We start from the raw sequence: 24798 nt of genomic DNA, 5'->3' as shown, positions 1-24798 counted from the left end.
TTTAAACCTGTTTGATGGTCACAGAGCTAGAAAGTAGCGGTTTTGAAGAGGAGACTGAGGTAGTTGGGTAGGCTGAAAGTAAAACAAGTATTCATTTCATAATCGCTTTTGCAAATAGGAGTTGGGACTCTCATAATGAACAAAAATTATTTTTCATTTGGCTTTTAGGCTGTTAAATTTATTTAGAATCTTTTTTTAATTCTTCTCCCCAAAGCCCAGTACATAGGTGTACATTCTAATTGTGAGTGCCTCTTCTGGTTGTGCTGTGGGACACCGCCTCAGCGTGGGCTTGTCCACGATGAGTGGTGCCATGTCCACACCCGGGATCTGAACTGGCGAAAACCCTGGGCTGCTGAAGCGGAGTGTGCGAACTTAACTGCTGGCCATGGGGCCGGCCCCTTATTTAGAATTTTTAATAGACTTGTCTTCCTGTGTAGATTTTTGTTGCTGCCTCAGTGCATATTTGAGCACCTGCGGGGGGGGGGGGGGGGCCGGGTAATCCCAGTAGAGGGCCGATTCCCTGGGGTGATGGCCTTGACTGTCAGAGACTTCGTTCCCTGAGGCCCTGACAGCAGCGCAGAGGGTGTGCTTCAGCCACTGCCTTCTTTTCTCCCTTTCTTCATGCTTCCTTCTGCTTTCTGGCCCTCTGGGCTTGGGGGTGATCTGGCCATCTGTTAGGAGAGGCCTGGTCCCCTCCTTCCCCCATGGGAAGGGTGCAGAGGCTTCACAGAGCCTTTTGACTGGGCACCCGCCAGTAAACCCCTCCAACAGTATTGAGCAGGACCGAGGCCCACCACAGGGCTCCAGCTCCTCTTCCTTCGTTGCTGCCTGTGTTGCCACTGCCCACTCTTTGCTGTGGAGCCTGGAAGGCACCCCCGTCACCCCTCGTCGTACAAAGAGGCTTTGTGCTCTGAGGATGTTCTAAAGGCGGGATCGCTGTAATTATAATTCCTGAAGCACAAGCAAGCAATGGGGGCAGGCAGGGTAAAGATGGTATCCCAGGACTTGCTGGTAGGGAGAAGCCAGCGGGATGAGAAATCATCTGGAGACAGTACCAGAATGGATAGTGGAGTGTTGCTGCTCATGCTGATGGGAACGTGTTTAAGTGAATACATTTCAGGGTTTCAGATTCGAATACTTGCAAGATATTTGAAGCTTTAAAAAGCACAAGACAGCTAGAAATTTTTTTCCCATTTTTTTGGTCTACAATTGTAACTGAAAAGTAGTTTAGAAGAAGGTATGTAGAAATCTGGGCCTACTTTACTATGTTTGTGTTGCCAGAATGATTGATTGCCCAAGAAACGCAAATACATAGCTTGCTTACTATCCAAGGGGTGCTCTTACTAATCGTGTGTGTATATTTTTTCAGTTTCTAAAAGTAAGCACTGACTGACACGTTTGGGAATCTGATTTTACGCCTACCACCACCAGAAAGGAGACAATAATCTGGGGATACGTGCTTAAGAAACTCTTATCTCCACCCTCCTATGTCATGATCTGTGGGCAATCTTTCAGTGAACACTTTTTTTCTTACCATGTTCACTATTAGTATATTACTCTTACTGGTGTCGCAAAGAAACTTTTTTTTTTTTTTTTAAAGAAATGCAGCAGTTGACTGCAAGGGTTGTCTCTAGGATAGTGGACTCTAGTGGTCCTTACTCAAGGTGAGGGGAAGGGGTCCTTTTTGTTGTGATTAGCGCTGACGCCTGTGGTGAGTGAAGCAGCCAGGTGGATAGTGTGTAGGTTTCCATGGAAACCCACAGCTCCTGTGAGCTGGCCCTTCCTCTAATTACTTGGAGGCAGGTCAGGAGTTGAACCTTTATTTTTACTGTCTAGCATGATTTTGTCTTGTTTGAGGAAATCTACCTTTTTTTTTGTTTTTTTTCCTAAAGATTGGCACGTGAGCTAACAACTGTTGCCAATCTTCTTTTTTTTTTTCTGCTTTATCTTCCCAAACCCCTCCGTACATAGTGGTATATCTTAGGTGCAGGTCCTTCTAGTTGTGAGATGTGGGACGCCACCTCAACGTGGCCTGACGAGCGGTGCCGTGTCCGCGCCCAGGATCCGAGCCGCCACAGCAGAGCATGCGAACTTAACCACTCAGCCATGGAGCCGGCCTGAAATCTACCTTTTTTATTGACAATTAAAATTGTATATATTTAAAGTGTGCAACATGATGATTTGATACATGTATACATTGTGAAATGATTACCACATCTGGTTAGTTAATACATCCATCACCTAACATACTTACGTTCTTTTTGGTGAGAATGCTTAAGATCTACTTGCTTTGCAAATTTCAAGTATATGATACAGTATTATTAAGTGTAGTCACCATGCTGTACATTAGATCCTCAGAACTTTATTCGTCATTCATCTTATAACTGAAGGCTGATGCCTTTGACCAGCATCTCCCCATTTCCCCTACTTTCTAGCCCCTGATATCCACCATTCTCCTCTTTGTTTCTGTGTTTGACTTTTTAAATTAAAAAAAAATTGCATTTTTATCTTCCACTACAAGTGAGGTCCTGTGGTATTTGTCTTTCTCTGTTTGGCTTACTTCACTTAGCATCATGTCCTCCACTTTCATCCATGTGGTCCCAAATGGCAGGATTTCCTTCTTGCTCATGGCTGAGTAATATTCCATCGTCTGTATATGCCACATCTTCATCTGTCACACACTCAGCTATTGTGATTAATGCTGCAGGGAACAGGGGAGTCCAAGTATCTTGAGGAAATCTTCCTTAAATTGTTTCCCCACAAGACTACGGGGTAGTCCATTACAAAGATATCGCTCAAATAATCCTTTGAAGAGACCATACCAATTTGACAGCTAAATTTTCTGAGATTTAAAAATACACGGGGATCCATTTTATCTGGTTTTAATGAAAAGTAAGATTAATCCCTACCTCCCACCCCCACTGTTTTGGGCAAGTATATTGATCAGCAGTGACTTATATTTTAGCTTAATTGTAAACTCTCATTAAGCTACTTCATTTGCTTCATTTATAATATATATTTCCTTCAGGGATTAACCTCTTTCTCTGTTTACTTCACTGCTGTCTGGTGGCCACTAAAAGTAATGATATGACATTTATAAAATGCCTACTGTGTGCCAGGCACAGTGAGGATCTCAGATGATTCAGACATGCCACAGTTCAGTGACAGATTCTGACAGTGTGTTAGCAGAACAAATGCGTCCTTGGGTCTGCTAACCCTTAATAAGAGGCAGAGAACATCAGAATTGCATTGATAGTGATATGATATAGCCTTGTAATTAATGTTGCTAAAGCACAGATCTAATCAGATCGAAAATTTAAGTGGCTGCCTTCTAAGTAAAAGAACTATTTTTTGGTCTGGCATTCAAGGCCAGCATAATTGGATTTGGGTCTTCATTATTCCCAATTTCTACGATTCTTCCTCATGAATATTATTCTCCGGGGAAATAGAATGCCCTTTAGCCCATATGTATGTCTCTTTCTCACCTCGGTGCTTAGATTGTTACTTCAGCTCTTGGAATGCCTAGCCTCCTTCAGCTTTTCCAAATCGTACTTATTTCTTAGTATCTAGAGAATATGGTCACTTACTGTGTGCTTATTACGTGCAAGGCTCTATTCTTTGTGCTTTACCTGGATTAATTCATTTAATTTTCACTACAGTCCTCTGTGGTTGACGCTGTTGTTATCATTATTGTGCAGATGAAGAAACTGGAGCACAGAGAGGTTAAATAACTTGCTAGAGATGCTGCAGCTCTTAGGAGTGATCTGGGATGTGAACCCAAGCCGTCTTGTTCCAGCGTCTGTGTTTTCAGTCATGATGCTTTACTGCGTGTCACTGTATAGATAGCCTAAGCAAATTTAGCAGCTAGTTTTGGGAACAGAAGATTGAATATAAGCAAAGGTGATCACTGTTTTAGCTGCTAGAGAGAATTTGTACCTTGGTCCTCTTGAGAAATATACTTTTTTTTTATAATTCTGAATTATTGTGTTAGGATTATTTAATTCATTTTTCTCAGTCATTCACGAATTTTTCACGTAAGGAGTAGGAGTACCTGCATTGGAGTGGGTTCACTTTAGATCGGGCGTATTTAAATTGCTTCTTAGAAAATCTCCCGTGTTCTATGGTTCTAACCTTAGGGTCTTAACTGAGGGCTTATTTGGGCACTTAAGCAGATACAAAACTTCTCAAGGAAAAATTTGGCCCTACTCAGAGAAACTTCTGAATCCCACCTTTTTGTGGCTATGAGTAGCCCTCCCCCGCAAAGCAGTGCCAGAATGGATGTTAAACTTATTTTTAGCCTCTTTAATTTTCAGGATAAACTCTGGCTTGTCACAAGCTAAAGCATAAACATTTATTCAGTAGCGTGGAAGATGAGCATTTCAGGCGCCGGTTGGAGAGCCTGCTGTAGGGCTGATGCCTGAGACAGTGGATTGTTTGAGGATAATGTAGCACAGTGCTTCCCAAATGAGCTACTTCAGAGTTGGTTGGAATGCGTGTTAAAAATTGTCTGTCTTTATGTGGCCTAAAGTTGGAATCTGAGATTGAGTAAATTTTCTCATAAACCGTTATAGATGGTGTTTCTAAGACTATTTCATCTATATTATGGGCTTAATAGGCATTGATGGGCCATCCATTTAGGAAATGTTCTATAGGAAAATGGGATTCAGAGGTCAAAAGTAGGTACAGTACTGAAAATGTTTGGAACGTGGCCTGTTTTTGAGTCGAACTCCACCAAGTCAATCTTTTCCTCCTACTTTGCTTACAGATACCTAGAAAGGAAAAATGAATTCCCCACCTTTCACATTACTAAGCGATATATGGAATTAATTCATAGGAGGAAGATATTCTTCCTATTCAGGCAGGATAAAAACTGAGTAATCCAGATAATTGAGGAATTTCTACCCATTTACTGGTTTGAGTTTCTTTAAGAACCTTAGACTCAGAACATATCTAGAGTTACAGTATGTTTGGGGGCTTTAGTGGGAGGAATTATTCTTGACTTTCTTTGCTGTATATCAATACGGGTAATAAACTCTTGTGATCTAATTATCCAATATATCTATTAAAAGCTGTGTGTATATTGCTGGAAACAGGCATATTCCATGCTATTTTTGAGCTTCAACTTTAAATAAAAGCTACCATTGTGTGCTTAAAAGAACAAGAAATAAACCCAAAAAAACAACAAAGGCAACAAGGCAAAAGATTTGCCTTCTTAAAATGAATTTGTGTGCAGCTCATGAATTTGTTAATTTCTATGTTGACATCAAAACTAAAATCAGAATTTGACTCGAGAATGTTTAGGTAATACTGTATATATTTTGAGTCTAACTTTTGGTAGAAGGAATTCTTTGAAAAAATGAACTCTGTCTCAGTTGACACGAGTGATTTTAACGTAAACAATTCTGTGGGATGGGAAGGAAGTAGAAATCAAACTAGTTTTACCATACTCACATCTTTTTATAGCACATTCGAGTTGTCAACAAGTTTCCTGTAGAAATAAAATTGTTTGATAGAATAGGTGTATTATTTTTCCCAATATGATGTAATTAAAAACTCAAGGTCCAAATTTATTTTAGGGCTTGATTAAAAGTGTTTGCTGGGGCCGGCCCTGTGGTGTAGTTTTGAGTTTGGCACGCTCCACTTTGGCAGCCCAGGTTTGCAGGTTTGGATACTGGGCATGGATGTACACCACTGGCCAGCCATGCTATGATGGCAACCCACACAGAAAATAGAGGAAGATTGGCACAGATGTTAGCTCAGGACGAATCTTCCTCAGCAAAAACAAAAACAAAACGCAAAAAAAGTCTTTGCTTCTATGGAAGAAAAGTTATCAAATTGAAAAGGGGCTTTAGAAATTTTGACTCCGAGATTGCTTTAAGAAGGGAGAGAGGCAAGTCAGATTGGGTCTGGGCCCCACAGAATTGACCCTCCTACTTCCTGGGTTAGGAAAGCTCACAGAGGGGGCTGTGTTGCGCTGGGCGGGGCCACAGCCTGAGAGGAACTAGAAGTGAAACTGGAAGTGCCTTAAAGAAGCAGATCGTGGTATCAGGCTGCGTCGTCCGGCCGGGTTGAGCAGGGAGAGACTGATTCTCAGCACAAACGTTATGTGGTTCACCTGGCAGACTTCCTGGGAAGGTCAACATGCTGGTAGTAGACTCGGGACACACCTGAGACTCAGTGGAGGAAAATGAGAGAAGAGCAAAGCGAGAGGTTGAGGCAGCAGCCTTGGGGTGCAGGATTTCAAAGAAAATTTCTGAGCCCTCGAGGGAGGCTGCAGGAAGTTAAAGGCAGAATTCTGGGGACGTTTTCCTCTCCCCACAAGCTGTGGAAGTTGAGGGCAGATGCACTTAAGGTGAAGGTACCCTTATAATAAGAGCAGAAAAGGCTTGTTTTAGCATGATAGGTTCCCACTACAGTACTGGTGATACAAAAAAGGTTAGCTAGTCTTAGGTAATTTTTTTATGCTTGGAGTTAAAATTGAAATTCACTTATTTGAAAAGAAAACTGAAAACTTATGAAATAACACTGACACCTAAGAGCAACACATTTCCAGGGTGGTTTAATGGCAGTTATGTGCTGTCTGTCATGAACACAGGATGACACTGCTAACATGCTCTGCGTAACTAGGGCATGCAGTGCTGATGTTTTCCCCCTGGGAGTGATAGGTTCAAATTCAGAGAGATTAAAAGCCGCTGCTCTTTCTGCTGGCCTCCCCGCCACCCCGTCCCCAGAAGCCACTCATAGATCCTCTGTGTGCAGGTGGTGGGGATTATAAGGACTGGGGTTGGGTTCATGGCTCTGAGGTGGACCAGCGCTTCTCACACTTTGCTTATACTTGCTTATACTTTACTTATACATCACTTGGTTCTTGTTAAAATGCAGATTTCCAGCAAGGGCACAGGGGATGGTGAAGTAGTTCTGAGTAGCCAGTGGAGCAGTGGCTCTCCAACTCTAGCCTGCAGAATCTTCATGCGGAGGGCTGGCCAAAAGGGAGTTTACTGGGCCCACCTCCTGAGCTTCTGATTCACCTCACTAGGGTGGGCCTGATACTCTGCATTTTAAACAAATTCCTGGGAGATGCTACCACCCTGTGGGGAGGGGCATATTTTGAGAGCCACTGAGCTAGAGTATAAATAACCCTGAGGAGAATCATGGCTTTTTGAGCATTCTTTTATAACTGAACTGAAAATGGTGGAAGAAAGGTTGCAGAAAGTAATAGAGGAATCAGTACTGCCATGTTAACCAAATAACGCCTCATAAAACAATCCTGCCGGCCCTGGTGGTCGAGTAGTTAAGTCGGTGCTCTCAACACCTGTTGCCCTGGGTTCGTTTCCCACACGGAACCACACTACCCATCTGCTTGTCATACTGCTGTGGCTGCATGTTGCCGTGATGCTGAAAGCTATGCCACTGGGGTTTCAAATAGCAGCAGGGTCATCCATGGTGGACAGGATTCAGCAGAGCTTCCAGACTCTGACAGACTAGGAAGAAGGACCTGGCCACCCAATGCCGAAAAAAATTGGCCATGAAAAGCTTATAAAGCAGTGGAGCATTGTGTGATTTAGCACTGAACGGTGAGAGGATCGTCTAAAAAAGACCAGGCAGGGTTCTGCACTGCTGTCCACAGGGTCGTTAGGAGTCCAAATCCACTCGAGGGCACTAACAACAATATGGCACCTAGCGTTTATTGAACATTTGCTGTGAGCCAAACTCTGTACTAACCCTCTGTAGGCATTTTCTTGTGTACACTGTTAACAACATATGAAGCTATCTCACACCTGAGGAAACTGAGGCTTAGAGAGGCTGAGCAGCGTGTCCAAGTCCACACTTGATGTGGAGAGCTGACCCACCGCAGCTGCCAACCTTTTACAACTGGAGCCTTGGAAATGTGCAGAGGATGTCCCGGTTTGCCTAGGAACTGACGTAATCAGGGCTTTAGAGGCCCTCCCATCCCCACTCTCTGGATGCTGACTCTGGCATCCCTGCTCCACGGAGTGGTCCCTGCCTCTCCCCTATTTTAAAGAAGAGTGGTCTCTGTGGCCACAAAGGTCAGAAGCCAAAGGACAGAGCCTTTCTTCTCTGATGGCCAGAACCTTGGCAGAGAAAGCTACTTCCTTGCCTGAGAATCAGAGACTGGGGAAAGCTGAGTAGTGAGGAGCTTCCTGGAAGGGTGGAAAGAGCACTAAGTTCCAGAAGGCTTGGGTTCCAGGCCCTGCTCTACTGTCTACTTCCAGCTGGCTGTGTGATCTTGGGCAAGTCCCTTCTCTTGTCTGGGCCTCAGTTTCCCTCCTGTACACTGAGAGGATTCTTCTTGATGACCTAATAATAATAATCTCTTTCCTTCCCCCAGCCTGCCCTTATCCCTCCTTGCACCACCCCCTGCCCAACTGGCTCTGACATTCCAGAAGCAGCCTTGAACTGACCTTGAAAGTCTCAGGAGTCACAACCCCTCTCTGGGTTTCCTCCTGAGCTCTGGGCCCTGGGCACTAGGTCCTGATAGGGTATCTGGCCTTGGCAGGTTGGAGCCATCACAGGAGAGAAAGACCCTGAGCCTCTGAGGAAGGCCTCAGGGGGACCTGCATTGTGATGACCTCATCGACTCTATGCCATCATCTTCTCTCCCACCCTTCACTCCTGCCTGACCAGCTGCACTGCAAACAACCATCAGTCTCAATCCCAATGGCCTGAGGTGGTCTGTTCTTCAATGCCTGCTGCTGATCTTCTGTCTCAGTCAGTAAGAAGCACCATGAAATTGATACTCACTGAGAAAAACTGACAGCTTCATGCATAGAAACCGAACTAACAGAGGAAACTCAAAGAGTTCTGGGACATGGCCCTGACTGTGGATCACCATGTCTTTTATGCACGTCGCATTGTGCTGGCTGCTATCTTTTCAGTAGTGAAGAACATCCTCTCTGGCAATGACATGAAGACAACCAATGAGCTTTTTATCACCCTTGACCCCAGCTACCTGAGTCCGGCCACGGTGGACCAGCTCCTGGACTACTACAGCAACAAGGTGGTGATCTTGGAGCAGAACATGGAGGAGCTCCTTTGTGGGGCCCACTATTTCAACACAGTGTGCCTTGAAATCCACTGCAGTGACTACCTGATGAAGTCCATCCGCCATGCTAGCTGCTTGCGCTACCTCATCTTGGCTGAGTCGTTCAGGCTCAAAGAAGTATCAGACTTGGCCTACACTGGCATTTGTGACTGCTTCTACTCTGGGCCAGTCCTGAGGGCTCTGTGCACCATAAAAGCTTCATGCACTGTCCACCTGTCATCTTTGGCCGCCTGCTTCAAGATGAAAACTTGCATTTGCTCAATGAGGACCAGGCTCTCAGTGTACTCCTAAATTTTTTTTTTGGGGGTGGGGGGAATTGACCTTGAGCTAACATCTGTGCCAATCTTCCTCTATTTTGTATGTGGGATGCTGCCACAGCATGGCTTGATGAGTCCACGCCTGGAATCTGAACCTGTGAACGCCAGGCTGTTGAAGCAGAGCATGAGAACTTAACCATTATGTCACCAGGACAGCCCCAGTGCACTCCCAAATTGAGGGTATTTCCAGAAGGACGAGTGGGAGACGTATTTCAAGAAGTACTTCAGTTACATCAATCACAGTGCCATCTCCAACAAGACACTGATGTTTACCAGTAACAAGTTGAGGGGTGTGGAGAACAGCTCAGCCCACGTGACCATGATTGAGAGTGTGCTTGTGGAATGACAGCAGGAAAGGCCATCTGCTGAGCTACCAGCAGAAAGGGGCCCTGCTTGATTCAGTGGTCATCCTAGGTGGCCAGAAGGCCCAGGGCAAGTTCAGTGATGGAGTGTTTGCCTATGTCATCCAGGAGAACCTGTGGTTGAAGCTCTCAGAGATGCCCATCAGGCAGCAGCACTCAGTGCCACCTCTACCAGTTGCTACATCTGCATCTCTGGTGGCACCAATGAGAAGATTACAAGGCCAAAGATGGCTTGTGGTATAACATAAATGACAACTCCTGGACCAAGTTGCCTCACCTGCTAATTGGGCTTGTCTTCCACCCCATGGTGACTTGTAGGGGGACAGTGTACTCAGTGGATAGGAGCATTGCCCCAGGGCAGTATGTCTCTAATATCTGTTGTCACAATGAATGGAAAGAGGTCTGGTGCCTGGCAGGGAAGATGAGCATCCCTATGGATGCCACAGCCGTGATCTTGAAGAGTGACTGGAACCTGTACATTGTCACTGGACGCTGCTTGGTGAACAGCTACATCTCCTGAGTCAGGGTGGTGGACTGCTTTGACACCAACACTGGGGAGGTTGTCCAGAGTAGCACCTTCCCCATCGAATTCAACCACTGGCCCCTGTTCTCCTTCTATCAGGACAACATCCTCTGCATGCACAGCCACCGGCAGAGCATGAAAATCAACCTGCAGAAGATAAAGGCCAACAAGACAACCACCTTAATGCCTTCCTTGCCCAACACCTGCCCCGTGGATGAGTCCCATGCTATATGCTCCATCAGAGACGGCAGGGTGTTTGTGTGTGGGGGTGTCACCACAGCCAGAGATGTTCAGGAAAGGGACTGCACCATCAATCCAGACACCTACTCGCTGGACCAAAAGACAGGTAGTGGGAGACCCTGGCCCCCCCACCAGAGCCACTGGACTCTCCCACCTGCTGTCTAGCCAAGCTACCTTGCAAGGTTCTTCAAAGGAATTAAACCACTTTTTAAGTGGGAGAATAATTAAATGCATTATTATTCACAATTTAATGAGAAAGAAAGAGAGGAAGATGGCCTGTGGGTTCCTTCTTAGTGTTGCTGTCTGTGTTTGGCACTGAAGGTGGAGATCCTGGGCTAGGGCTGCTCTCACTGGAGGGATCCAAGCTGAGGTGGAATGGAGTTCCTGGTGGAGGGGACTGAGGCATCTCCCAGGCACTGGCCAGGGTGGTGTCTGGAAACCCCCTGATCTGTCCCCTGCAGTCACCTGGCAGCATGTGCTAGACTGACAGGTGAAGCAGTTGCTTAGAGCTGTGAGGCCTCAAGCTCCTCCAACACTCACTTCCCTCGAGTCTGCCCGGGAAGGCAGGTGGGCCAAGGCCAGGTCTGGGAGAGGAGCCTCCTGGCTGGGAAGGGAGAAGGCGGTGTGGGGCCAGGCTCGGGGATGAGGCAGAGGGAATGGGGGAGGCAGGATGACTTGGCTCTTGTATTCAACCATGCAGCTGTGGTGTATTTGTGAGGCACTTCGGGGGTTACTTAATTGTTTCCAGAGAGCAAGGTTCATTGAGAACTTTCTTCAGGAATATAAGGTCTGAGAGAATGGGGGTGGAAGAGAGATCAGTCAAGCGAGAGAAGAGAAACCTATTTCTCTATTGGAGAGCAGCTTGGGGATGAGACAAGATGATGGGATAAAAGACAGCATGGTGTAGTAGTTAGGGGTTGGATGCTGGGGACAGACGGCCTGGTATTTACTTGAGACCTTTCTTTTTTTATAATATAAACATTTAATACTGTAAATTTTACTCTAAAAATGACTTTAACTACATGTCACAAAATTTATATTTCTTTTCATTCATTCAGTTCAAAATATTTTCTTTTTTTTTTTTTTGAGGAGATTAGCCCTTAGCTAACATGTGCTGCCAATCCTCCTCTTTTTTTTTTTTTTTTTTGCTGAGGAAGACTGGCCCTGAGCTAACATCCGTGCCCATCTTCCTCTACTTTATATGTGGGATGCCTACCACAGCATGGCGTGCTAAGTGGTGCCATGTCTGCACCTGGGATCCGAACTGGCAAAGCCTGGGCCGCCGAAGCAGAACGTATGCACTTAACTGCTGCGCCACCAGGCTGACCCCCAAAATATTTTCTAATATCTCTTGAGACTTCATCTTTGACTCGTGTATTATTTTAGAAGTGTTTTGTTTAATTTCCAAAGAAATTTTCCTCTTACTTTTCTATTGGTGATATCTACTTTAATTCCGTTACGGACAGAGGCCGTACATTGTACTTTTTCCCACTTCTTTTAAATTTAAGGTTTGTTTTGTGACCCAGGACATGGTCTGTCTTAGTGAACATCCCATGTACACAGGAAAAAAAAAGTGTATTGGGCTATTATTGGATAGAGTGTCCTCTAAATGCTGGTTAGATCCAGTTGGTTGATGGTGCTCTTCATTCCTTCTATATCCTTGTTGATTTTCTTTCTGTGAGTTCTACAGAGGTTTCTGGGAGCAGTGTTGAAGTCCCCAACTATGATTGTGGATTTGTGTGCTTCTCCTTTCAGTTCTGTCAGTGTTTGCTTCATGTATTTTGAGGTCATTATTTTTTCTTACATATTTAGGATTGTCGTGTTTTCTTGGTGAATTGGCCTTTTTATCATTTTGTAGTCTTATCCCTTGTAATTTTCCTTGCATTGAATCTAGTCTGTCTGCTATGAGTGTTTGCACAGTGTGTTTTCCATCCTTTAGCTTTGAACCTATCTGTATCGCTATATTTGAAGTGAGTTTCGTGTAGACAGATTATAATTGATTCATGTCTTGTTACTCATTCTGACAACCTCTGATCTTTTCATTGGCGCCTTTTAAACAGTTAGGTTTAATGCAATTACTGATAATGTTTGGATTCAGGTCTAACATTTTCTTATTTGTTCTCCATTTTCCCCTCTTTTTCATTCCTCTGCCTTCTTTCCTGCCTCTTTTTAGGGTTCTTTGAATGTTGTTTAGTGTTGCATTTTGGTTTATTGGGTTTTGACTACATACATCTCTTTGTGTCAAGTTTTCACTGGTTGTTCTTGGGATTATAACATACGTACTGAACATTGTAGTCTATTCAAAATTAATAATTTAATACTTTGAGTGGAATATAAAAACTTTACTGGCATCTTGTTCCCTCCCCCTCCCCCTTTATGTGATAGCTGGCTTATATATGTATTACATTTACACACATGGAAAATCCCGGCAGACACTTATATATTTTTTTGCTCTCAGACATAAAGCATATTTTTAAAAAAATCAAGAGAAAAAGAATAGTCTGTTATATTTACCCAGATATTTGTCATTTCTGTTTCTCTTCTTTCATTCCTGATGTTCCAGGTGTCCATTTGTTGTCATTTCCCTTCTCTCTGAAAAACTTGCTTTTGCAGTTCTCTTAGAGCATGTCGGCTGGGCCTGAATTCTCTTACTTTTCCTTCTTCTGAGAATGTCTTTATTTCATCTTCATTGCTAGAGGTTATTTCATGGGGTATAAAATTCTGGCTCAATAGTTCTTTTTTTCAGCAACCTAAAAAATGTTGTGCCACCACCTCCTTCTGACCTTCATGGTTTCTGTGAGAATTCAACAATCAAATCATTGTTTCTCTGTCAGTAATATGTTCTTTTTGTCTGACGGTTTTGGAGATTTTTTTTCTTTTGTTTCTGTTGCCTGAGTAGACATGGTATTCGAAAAGATGCTTCTAAGACCGATGTCAAAGAGTGTACTGCCTGTATACTTTCTTCTAGGAATTTTATGGTTTCAGGTCTTACTTTCATGTCTTTGATCGACTTTGAGTTAATTTTTGTGTATGGTGTAAGATAATGGTCCACTTTCATTCTTTTGCATGTGACTATCCAGTTTTCCCAGCACCATTTATTAAAGAAAGTTTGCTTTCTCCATTGAATGTTCTTAGCTCCTCTGTTAAAGATTAGCTGTCCGTAGATGTGTGGTTTTATTTCTAGGCTTTCAATTCTTTTGCATTGATCTGTGTGTCTGTTATTGTACCAGTACCATGCTGTTTTGATTACTTTGGCTTTGTGGTATATTTTGAAGTCAGGGATTGCCTCCAGCTTTGTTCTTTTTTTCTCAGGATTGCCTTAGCTGTTTGGGTCTTTTGTCGCCCCATATGAATTTTAGCATTCTTTGTTCTATTTCTATGAAGAATGTCATTGGGATTACATTGAATCTCTAGATTGCTTTGAGTCGTATGGACATTTTAACTATGTTCTTCCAATCCATGTGCATGGAATATCGTTCCATTTCTGTATGTCATCAGTGATTTTCTTTCAATAATGTCTTACGGTTTTCATTGTGTCTTTCACTTCCTTGTTTAGATTTATTCCTACTTTATTCTTTTCGTTACATTTGTAGATGGAATTGTATTCTTTTCTTTTTTTTTTTAAATGTAAGATAGTTCTTTTGTTTTTTTTATTGCAGTAACATTGGATTATAGCATTATATAACTTTCAGGTGTACATCGTAATATATTTCAAATTCTGTGTAGATTACATCATGTTCACCAGGGATTGTATTCTTGACTTCTCTTTCTGCTAGTTCATTATTAGAGTATAGAAATGCAACTGAATTTTTTAAGTTGTTTTTGTACCCTGCAACTTTGCCATAGTTGTTGATTATTTCCAAGAGTTTTATGATGGATTCTTTAGGGTTTTCTATATGTATATAGAATCATGTTATGGGCTAACAGTGAGAGTTTCATTTCTTCCTTGCCAATATGTATACCTTTATTTCTTTTTCTTGGCTAATTCCTCTGGCCAAAACCTACAGTACTATGTTGAGTAAGAGTGGTGAGAGTGGGCACCCTTGTCTTGTTCCTGTTCTCAGAGAGAGACCTTTCAGTTTTTCTCTGTTGATTATGATGGTGTCTGTGGGTTTGTTGTATATGGCCTTTATTATGTTGTTACTTTGCTTCTAGACCCATTTTATTGAGTTTTTATCATAAATGGATATTTGATCTTTTCAAATGCTTTCTCTGCATCTATTGAGATGATCATTTGGTTTTTATTCCTCATTTTGTTAATGTAGAGTATCACATTGATTGGTTTGCAGATGTTGAACCATTGTGGCGTCCCTGGTATAAATCCCACTTGATTATGATGTATGATCCTTTTAATGTATTGCTGTATTTGCTTTGCCACTATTTTGTTGAGGATTTTGGTATGTATGTTCATCAGCAATATTGACCTGTAATTTTCATTCTTTGTGTTGTCCTTATCTGGCTTTGGGATTGAGGTGATGTTGGCCTCATAGAATGAGTTGCAAAGTGTTATGTCTTCTTCAATTTTTTGGAATAGTTTGAGAAGGATAGGTATTAAATCTTCTTTGAATGTTTGGTAGGATTCTCCAGAGAAGCCATCTCATCCTGGACTTTTATCTTTTGGAAGGTTTTTGATTGCTGTTTCAATCTCTTTACTTGTGATTGGTCTATTCCAATTCTTTATTTCTTCTTGATTCAGTTTTGGAAGGTTATATGAGTCTAAGAATTTATCCTTTTCTTCTAGATTGTCCAATTTGTTGATGTATAGTTTTTCATAGTATTCTCTTATAATCCTTTGTATTTCTGTTGTTTCCTTTGTAATTTCTCCTCTTTCATTTCTAATTTTATTTATTTGAGCCTTCTCTCTTTTTTTCTTAGTGAGTCTGGCTAAGGGTTTGTGGATTTTGTTTATCTTCTCAAAGAACCAGCTCTTAGTTTCATTGATCCTTTCTACTATTTTTTTTTTTTTGGTCTCTATTTCATGTATTTCTACTCTGATTTTTATTATTTTTCTCCTTCTGCTGTCTTTGGGCTTTGTTCTTCTTTTTCTAGTTCTGTTAGTTGTAATTTAAGATTACTTACTTGGGATTTTTCTTGTTTGATAAGGTAGGCCTGTATTGGTATGAATTTCCCTCTTAGGACTGCTTTTCCTGCATCTCATAAGAGTTCGTATGATGTATTTTCATTTTCATTTGTCTCCAGATATTTTTTGATTTCTCCTTTGATTTATTCATTAATCCATTGATTGTTCAGTAGCATGTTGTTTAGTCTCTACATATTTGTGTTTTTCCAGCCTTTTTCTTGTAGGTGATTTCTAGTTTCATTATTGTCGGAAAAGATTCTGGATGTGATTTCAATCTTCTTAAATTTATTGAGGCTTCCCTTACTTCCCAACATATGGTTTGTCTTTGAGAATGTTCTGTGTACACTTGAGAAGAATGTGCATTCTGCTGTTTTTGGATGGAGTGTTCTATTCCATCTGGTCTAGTTTTTTGCTTAATTCCACTATTTCCTTGTTGACTTTCTGTCTGGATGATCTGTCCATTGATGTAAGTGGGATGTTGAGGTCCCCTACTATTATTGTGTTGCTGTTAATTTCTCCCTTTAGGTCTGTTAATAGTTGCTTCCTGTACTTTGGTGCTGCTGTGGTAGGTTCATATATATTCATAAGGGTTATGTCCTCTTGGTGGACTGTCCCTCTTATCATTATATTCTGGCCCTCTTTGTCTCTCATTATCTTTTTTTATCTTGAAGTCTCCTTTGTCTAATATAGGTATGGCAACACCTCCTTTCTTTTCTTTGCCATCTGCTTGGAGTATCATCTTCTATCACTTCACCCTGTGGCTTCATAGTTCTTTTTTTCGGTACCTTTAAAATGTGCTTCCTCCTTGTGGCCTTCATGGTTTCTGATGAGAATTCAACATTCACCCAAATTATTTCTCTGTCAGTAGTATGTTATTTTTGTCTGGCTTCTTTCAAGATTTTTTATTTCCTGTAGTTTCCAGCAGTTTTATTACAATGTTTGTGGCTATATATTTCTTTGGCTTTATCTTGTTTGGGTTTTACTGAGCTTATTTGCATCTGTATAGATATGTCTTCTGGCAAATTTCTAAAGTTCTTAGCTGTTACTATTTCAGTTATTTTACTAGCTCTGCCATTTTTCTCCTCTCTTTCTGGAAGTCTGGTAGAATAACTGTTGGACTTTTTTTTATTGTTCCACAGGTCCCTTGGGCTCCTTTAATTTTATTTTCCTCACTGTTTTTCAGACTAATTCCTACTGATCAATCTTTATGTCCACTGACTCTCACCTCTGTCATCTCCATTCTGCTTTCAGGTTTATCCGGTGGGTTTTTAGTTTCTCTTCTTTTTATTTCCAGTTCTAACATTTCCATTTTGTTATTCATTATATTTTCCATTTCCTTACTGAAACTTTCTTTTTTTCCATTTGTTCCAAGGTTGTTTTGCAATTATTTGTTAGAGCATTTTTATAATACCTGCTTTAGTGTCGTGTGTTGATTGTCTCTTATTTCAGAGTTGAGATTTTCCTTGTTCTTCATATGCCACGGAATTCTAGATTGAATCTTAAATACAGTTTGAATATTATGCTATGAGACTCTGGCTCTTGTTGAAATCCTATGAAGAATGTTGATATCCTTGTATTAGTATACAACTGACTTAATAGCTTCAGAACGTAAGCTCCAATCAAACTTTTGTGGGCTGTGGTTAGAATTTCAATTTTCAGACTTTGCAATGGTGTTCAGATCTGTCGCATGTGTTTGCCACCCAGTGGCCATTCTCAGACCTAGATGATGGTAATCCATTCTAAAAACATGCTGATTAGGACCAGATCAACCTAAGAACAGCTCAGGGCTGAGCCCAGGATTTTGTTAACAATTTTATGGGGTCACTTTCCCATATTCCTCCCTCTCCATGATTTCCTGTGTACTACTCAGTTCCCTGGCTTTCCTCTTTTTGGTTCTTGAGCCAGAAAGCTAGAGCTTTACTTAGCCCTCTCTGCCATGTATTTTATAGCTGTGCCCATTTCTGAGGCCAACTGGCAGGACCACCAGAGGATGAAAAATGGTGAACTCCTTGTCAGCTCAGTGCTTCATGTTTTGTTCTTCCCCAATTGTCCTGCCACTGTCTGCTCTTTAGAGTCCTCTGATAGCTTCTGCTCCATGCTTTCTGGCTAGGTTTTACAGTTTCATTCAGTGCGTAAGACCAGGAGGAATGTGCTTACTCCATCTTACTCCCAGGCAGTTTGTTCCACTCTATTCATGAATTACTTTGCCTGTTATTTTCCTTTCTTTTAATGCCTTTGTTGGGTTTTATATCAGGATTATGCTTCCCATAAAATAAGTTGAGGAGTGTATCCTCTTTTTTAAAATTCTCTGGAAGAATTTATGAAGGCTAGAATTCTGACTAATGAAGCCAAATGATGTTTTTTTGTGAGGAGGTTTTTAATTCATTAAATCGTTTTTATTAGTTGTAGGACTGTTTATTTCTCTTTGTGTCATTTTTAAGTTGTACTTTTCTTGGAATTTCTCTATTTCAATTAAAGTTTCAGAGTTATTACCATAATTGTTTGTAGATCTCCTTATGATCTTTATAATTCCTTTAGAATCTTTAGTGAGCACATTTTTATTCCTGATTTTGAATTTTTAAGAAACTTTTATTGGGGCTGGCCTGGTGGCACAGTGGCTAAGTTTGCACGTTCTGCTTTGGCTTCCTGGGGTTCACTGGTTCAGATCCCAGATGCGGACCTATGCACCACTTGTCAAGCCATGCTGTGGTAGGCATCCCACATGTAAAGTAGAGGAAGATGGGCATGGGTGTTAGCTCAGGGCCAGTCTTCCTCAGCAAAGAAAAATAAAAAGGATTGTTAGCTCAGGGCTAATCTTCCTCAACAAAAAAAGGAGAAACTTTTATTAGTCTCACATAAGTGTAAGTCTTTATGACTTTTGATAGGCAGTGGCTTCTTAGCTATTACTCCAAAAGCATAAATAACCATCATCAAAATTAAAAACTTTTGTGCCTTAGAGGACACTCTCAAGAAAGTGAAAAGACACAAGTTGAGAATATTTGGAAAGCACATTAGAATATGAAAGAACTCTTACAACTCAGCATTAAAAGGCAAAAACCCCAATTAAAAGATGAGCAAGGGATCTCAGTAGACATTTCTTCAAAGAAGATACACACATGGGCAACAAGCACGTGAAAAGATGCTCAATATCATTAGTCATCGGTGAAATGCAAATCAAAACCATAATGATATGCCACTTCATACCCACTAGAATGACTATAATAAAAAAGACGGATAATAAAAAGTGTTAGTGAGGATGTGGAACAGTCGGAACCCTCCATTAATGTAGGTGGGAATATAACATTGTGCATCCAGTTTGGAAAACAGTCTGGCAGTTTCTCAAATGATTAAACAGAGAGTTAGTGTATCACCCAGTAATATATATACTGGGTATATATACCCATTAATTTCATTCCTAGGTATATATACTCGAGAAACGAAAACATATGTGTACACAAAAACTTGTACATGAGTCTTGATAGCAGTCTTATTTGTAGTAGTCAAGAGGTGGAAACAACCCAAATGTCCATCAACTGATAAATGGCTAAATAAAAGTGGTATATCCATACAATGGAATATTATTCAGCTATAAAAAGGAATGAAGTATGCATATATGCTACAACATGGATGAACCTTGAAAATATTATGCTAAGTGAAAGAAGTCAGAAAGGACCACATGTTGTATTATTCCATTTTTATGATATGTCCATAATAGGCAAATCTGTAGAGACAAAACTTAGGAAATTAGTGGTTGCCTCTAGCTGAGGAAGTTGAGGACTGAGGAGTGATGACTAAAGGTGCAAAATTTCTTTTGGGGGATAATGATGAAAATGTTCTAAAACTGGTAGTGGAGATGGATGCACAACTCTGTGAATATACTAAAAGCCATTGAACTGTACATTTTAAGTGGGTAAATTGTGTGGTATCTGAATTGTATCTCAGTGAAGTTGAAGATACCATGCCTGTGTCTTGGTCGTTCTTTCTTTCTTGGATTACTCACTCTGGAGGATACCAACTTGTGTGTCTTGAGCAACTTTTGGAGAGGCCCATGTAGCAAGGAACTGAGGTCCCCTGCCAGCAGCCGTGTGAGTGACCTTGAAAGTAGATTACTCTGCCCCATCAAGCTTTCAGTGGTTGCGGCCCCTGCCAATAGCGTCACTGCAGCCTCATGGGAGATCCTGGGTCAGAACCAGCCAGTGAAGCCCTCCCAGATTCCTGACCCTCAGAAACTGTGTGAAATAATCAATGTTTGTTATTTATAGGTGCTATATTCTACGATAGTTTATTACACAGTGATAGAAAATACAAGCCCATCTATCTCTTTAAGACAAGAATTTCTAATAAAATTGTACTTTTTTGTATTTAATAATTATTTATGAAATTTTCTGGTATATTTTGTTGCTTTTATAAAGGCATACTGCTAATAATGATAATGATGTCAGTTCAAAACAGAATTTTAACATTCAGAGTCTTATGGTCATCGGCTGCTTTTCCCGTTGTGGCTATTTCTCTTTATAGTTTTCCAAACTATAAATATTATCTGTGACTCTCTTCTGTCTCTGCCTTCCTACTTACCACGTAGTGTGTAGCCCTGGTGGTCTAGTGGTTAAGATTCTTTGCACTCACCACCTCGGCTTGGGTTTGTTTCCTGCCAGAGAACCTCACCACCTGTCTGTTGGTTGTCATACTGTGGCGGCTGCTTGTTGCTGTGATGCTGAAAGCTGTGCCACTGGGATTTCAAATACCAGCAGGGTCACCCATGGTGGACAGGTTTCAGTGGAGCTTGCAGACGAAGACAGACTAGGAAGAAGGACCTGGTCACTCACTGTGGAAAAAACTGGCCATGAAAACCCTGTGTCTGGCAATGGAGCATTGTCTGATATAGCGCCCAAAGGTGAGAGGATGGTGCAAGACCCTGGCAGGGTTTTGCTCTGCTGTCCACAGGATCACTAGGAGTCGGAATATATGCCGTGGTACTGACAACAGAAAAAACAATTCTCTGTGTCTTATTGTGGTGAGTGTTTGTGTGTCTCGTCTCAAAAAAAATCAACAAACCCTACCAAAATTATGATAATAAACATGACTACTTCTGGAGAAGGAACCAGGATTATGAAGGGTGAGGTTTTATCATTCTGTGTAAGATTTTAATTTTTAATCAATAGATTGTACTTATATTTATGTAATTAATTTTATAAAAAGGTGAGAGAAATCTGGGCCAGATATCTTCCATTTACCTCTCCATATCTATCCATCATCCCTTCTCACCTGGCTCTCTTTCTCCAGGGAAAGAGCTCCCCAGGTCTCCTGGCTTCTTTTTGGATTCAGCCTTAAGAGGATATTGAAGGGAAGAAGGAGAATGAGGTCAAAACATTTATCCCCTCCCCTCTGAGAGGATACTGTCCTAGATTACCTGACTTCTAGTAATCTTTGTCTCCTGTCTTTTTTTGGTGCCAGAGTGGTGATTGTTCTCCTTTTGCTAGGCCTGGTTCCTGTTCCATCCTTTGTATTTTTTTGTAGGCCTCACCTTCCAACTGAGTAATTATTCCTTTTATAAATAAAACCCCTTCAAATTATTCTAATTTGAGTTTGTCATCTCTTTACTGTTGGGACCTTAACTGAAGGATTCTCGATTCTTATTAGTCTCTCTACTATAATCCCAGAGGTAGTGGTAGTACTATTTTGGTTTATGTTTCCTTCCAGACATTTTCTATACATAGCGTGACTCTCAAGTAAATATCTATGTTTAACACACAAGGGATCATACTGTACTTCTTATTCTATAAATTTTTTTATATTGTATTCTATTGTGACCATCTTTCTACATCAGTGTAATCTACCTCATTCTTAATAACTGTGCAATATCCCATTGTATTTGATATGGACATACCACAGTTAAGCCAGTTTCTTATATATTTGACATTTTTAGTCATATACTGGATTTCCATTAATACTTAGATCTGTTTCTGCGCTCCATCCTGTTCTGGTGATCTGTCTTTGTCCTGGCACCACTTTTACAGTTTTCCTTATTGTAGTTTTATACAGATAAATGCTTGGTAGAGCAAATCCTTGTAGTTATTCTTATTTTGAAAAAGACTTTTGGCTTTTCCTCACATACCTTTTTTCCCCATTCCAGATATATTTTTAAAATGTTTTGTCAGGATTACCACAGAAATCCCATTGATACATTGATTGGAAAAGCATTAAATTTATTAAATTGGAAATAATTGATCTCTTCACACTATTGAGTCTTTTCATCTATTAACAAGATTTGTTTCCACTTAACTCTGTCTTTATAAGTATGTGCCTTTTTTAATAAGTATATGCACATTTATCAATTCCATAGTATTTTACATTCTTTTTGCTTTTGGCATCATTCTTTGAGTTTTGCTGATGTTAGGAAAAGCTGTTGATTTTGTGTATGTATTTAAAAACCTCCCTATTTCCTGAGCTATTTTAGTTATTTTAATAATTTTTCATAAATTTTTATTGGGTGTTCCATTTGGACAACTTTATTATTGGCAAATGTTGCTAATTTAGACTCCTGTTCAGTATTTTTCTTCTGTGATTTTTCTTTCTTATTTCATTGGCTATGGTATAACATACAGAAAAAAGTCACATACATGACTTTAGTGTAATGAGGCTGCCGCAGGTGCACTTCACTATCTGTTGTGGGGTTGGCTGTGGGTCTGAAACCTAACAAGCTAAAGAAGTATTTTTATTTTTATTTATTTATTTTTTTTGAAGATTGGCACCTGAGCTAACAACTGTTGCCAATCTTTTTTTTTTTTTTTCTGCTTTTTTCTCCCTAAATCCCCCCAGTACATAGTTGTATATTTTAGTTGTGGGTCCTTCTAGTTGTGGCATGTGGGACGCCACCTCAGCATGGCCTGAATGAGTGGTGCCATGTCGGCACCCAGGATCCGAACCAGCGAAACCCTGGGCTGCCAAAGTGGAGTGCGTGAGCTTAACCACTTGGGCACCGGGCCAGCCCCAAGAAGTATTTTTATTTATTAAGCACTTTTCTCAGGATAAGTTTGTCAAATACCTTTCAACTCAGTTATCTACCCTTAGAGATTTTTTCTTTTGACCTATTTATGTGCTGAATTATATTAATCAATTTTCAGTATGAGATTATTCTTAAATTTTTGGAGTAAATCTCATAGTACTGGATTGACTTGTTAGTGTTTAGGGCTTTGGTAAATATTCACAAAAGAGAAGCCTGTAATTTTGCCTCCTTGTGCCATTCTTGATGTCAAGATTTTGATAACATGGAAAACTACTCATTTTGGGAGGAGGGACAGTAACTGTTTGTATTTGTTGCTTAGTTTATTCCCATCACTTTTCTTTGTGTGTGTGGGAGGGTGAGTAGTCAATTTTGGTGAATTAGATTTCATTTTAGAAAACTAAATCCTTTTCCTGCATTACAAAAAGTATGAGTGAGTTCATTATGTTCTTTTAATTTTTAAAATTTCCTCTGTAAATTTGGTTTTAACAGCTTTTAAAATCTTAAGCTGTATTTTGTACTGTTTTGATTAGATTAAAATCTGTCTCTGTTTCCTCATCTGTAAAATAGATGTAATGACAATGAGATAATGTATGTGCCTACTACATAGTAAGCCGTCAAGTGATGGTTGCTGTCTTTTTTTAAATGATTATCTTTTATTCTTGGATTTATTATTTCTATATTTTTGCACACTGATTCAGGGATTTCTAGTCTCACTTTTATTAAATTCTTTCTGTATGCCTTAAAAGTTTTTTTTTTAAGTATATGTTTATTGTCTTCTGCTTACAAAAATACACATTACTGAAAATTCAAACTTTACAGAAATATGTATCAGAGAAAATAAGAGTCCCTTTATTTGAATTCTGCAGAGATCAGTGAGAACAGGTTGGTGTGTATACTCGTGTATGTGTGTGTTTTACTATGCACATACGTGTATGTGCATAAATTTATAAAAAGTGGGACCATACTATGCATATTGTTTTGAAACTTTTTTTTCAATTTTATATCTTGGATTTCTTTCTAAGTCAGTAGTTATTGATCTAGTTATTCTTTTTAGAAACTTTTATTTGAAGGCTGGCCCCATGGCCAAGTGGTTAAGTTTGCGTGTTCCACTCTGGCGGCCGGGGGTTTCGTTGGTTTGGATCCCAGGCACGGACATGGCACTGCTCATCAGGCAGTGCTGAGGTGGCATCCCACATGCCACAACTAGAGGCACTCACAACTAGAATATACAACTATATACTGGGGGACTTTGGGGAGAAGAAGAAAAAAAGAAGAAGATTGGCAACAGTTGTTTAGCTCAGGTGCCAATCTTTAAAAAAACTTTTATTTGACATATGAGATACGTATAGAAACATGCACATCTTGTAAGTTTTAGCTCAGTGAATCATCACATTGTGAACACACTTGTGTGACCAACAGTCAGATCAAGAAATATAATATTACAGGTACCCCAGAAGCCTCCCATTATGTCCCCTACCTCATTCTTTTCTTAAATTTAACAGCTTTATTGAGATGTAACTCACATATCATACAGTTCACCCTTACAAAGTGTGGAATTCAATGGTTTTTCGTATTTTGGTATATTCACATTGTGCAAACATCACTGCTATCTAATTCCAGAATATTTTCATCACCCCCAAAAGAAACCTTATACCGCCTTGGCAGTCACTCTCCATTTCCTGCCACTCTGACCCTAGGTGACAACTATCTACTTTCTATCTCTGTAGATTTGCCTATTTTGGACCTTTTTATGTAAGTGGAATCATACAATATACAGTCTTTTATGACTCGCTTCTTTCACTTAGCGTAATGTTTTCAGCTTCATCCATATTTTAGCATATATCAGTACTTCATTCCTTTTTGTGGCCAAATAATATTCATTGCATGGATATACTACACTTTATTTATCCATCTGTCAATTAATGGACTTGTGGGTTGCATCCACTTTTGGACTATTCTGAATAATTCTGCTATGAACATTTGTGTAGTCAATTTTGCATGGACATATGTTTATATGTCTCTTACATACGTGTGCACTTGCACGCACACTCACACACTCTTAGGAGTGGGAATTACTGGGTCAAGTTGTAACTCTAGGGTTAACCTTTTGAGGAACTGCCAAACTATTTTCCAAGGTGGTTGCGCCGTTTCACTTTACATTTCCTCCAGCAGTGTATGAGAGTCCTAATTTCTTCACATTCTCATC

At 40.5% G+C, this 24798-nt stretch overlaps 1 protein-coding gene and 1 pseudogene across 4 annotated transcripts in view; both read left to right on the top strand.

Annotated features, from left to right (window-relative positions):
* Positions 1 to 24798, top strand: part of RNF38 (ring finger protein 38) — a 161324-nt gene that overhangs the window by 5830 nt on the left and 130696 nt on the right. The gene's annotated exons all lie outside the window — the stretch shown is intronic.
* On the top strand, positions 991 to 10853 carry LOC103543651 (calicin-like; annotated as a pseudogene).

The sequence above is a fragment of the Equus przewalskii genome, chromosome 26 (genome assembly GCF_037783145.1).
Source record: "Equus przewalskii isolate Varuska chromosome 26, EquPr2, whole genome shotgun sequence".
NCBI classification, from domain to species: Eukaryota; Metazoa; Chordata; class Mammalia; order Perissodactyla; family Equidae; genus Equus; species Equus przewalskii.
The sequence above is the reverse complement of the archived record's forward strand: the minus strand, read 5'-3'. Positions and strand labels throughout refer to the sequence as shown.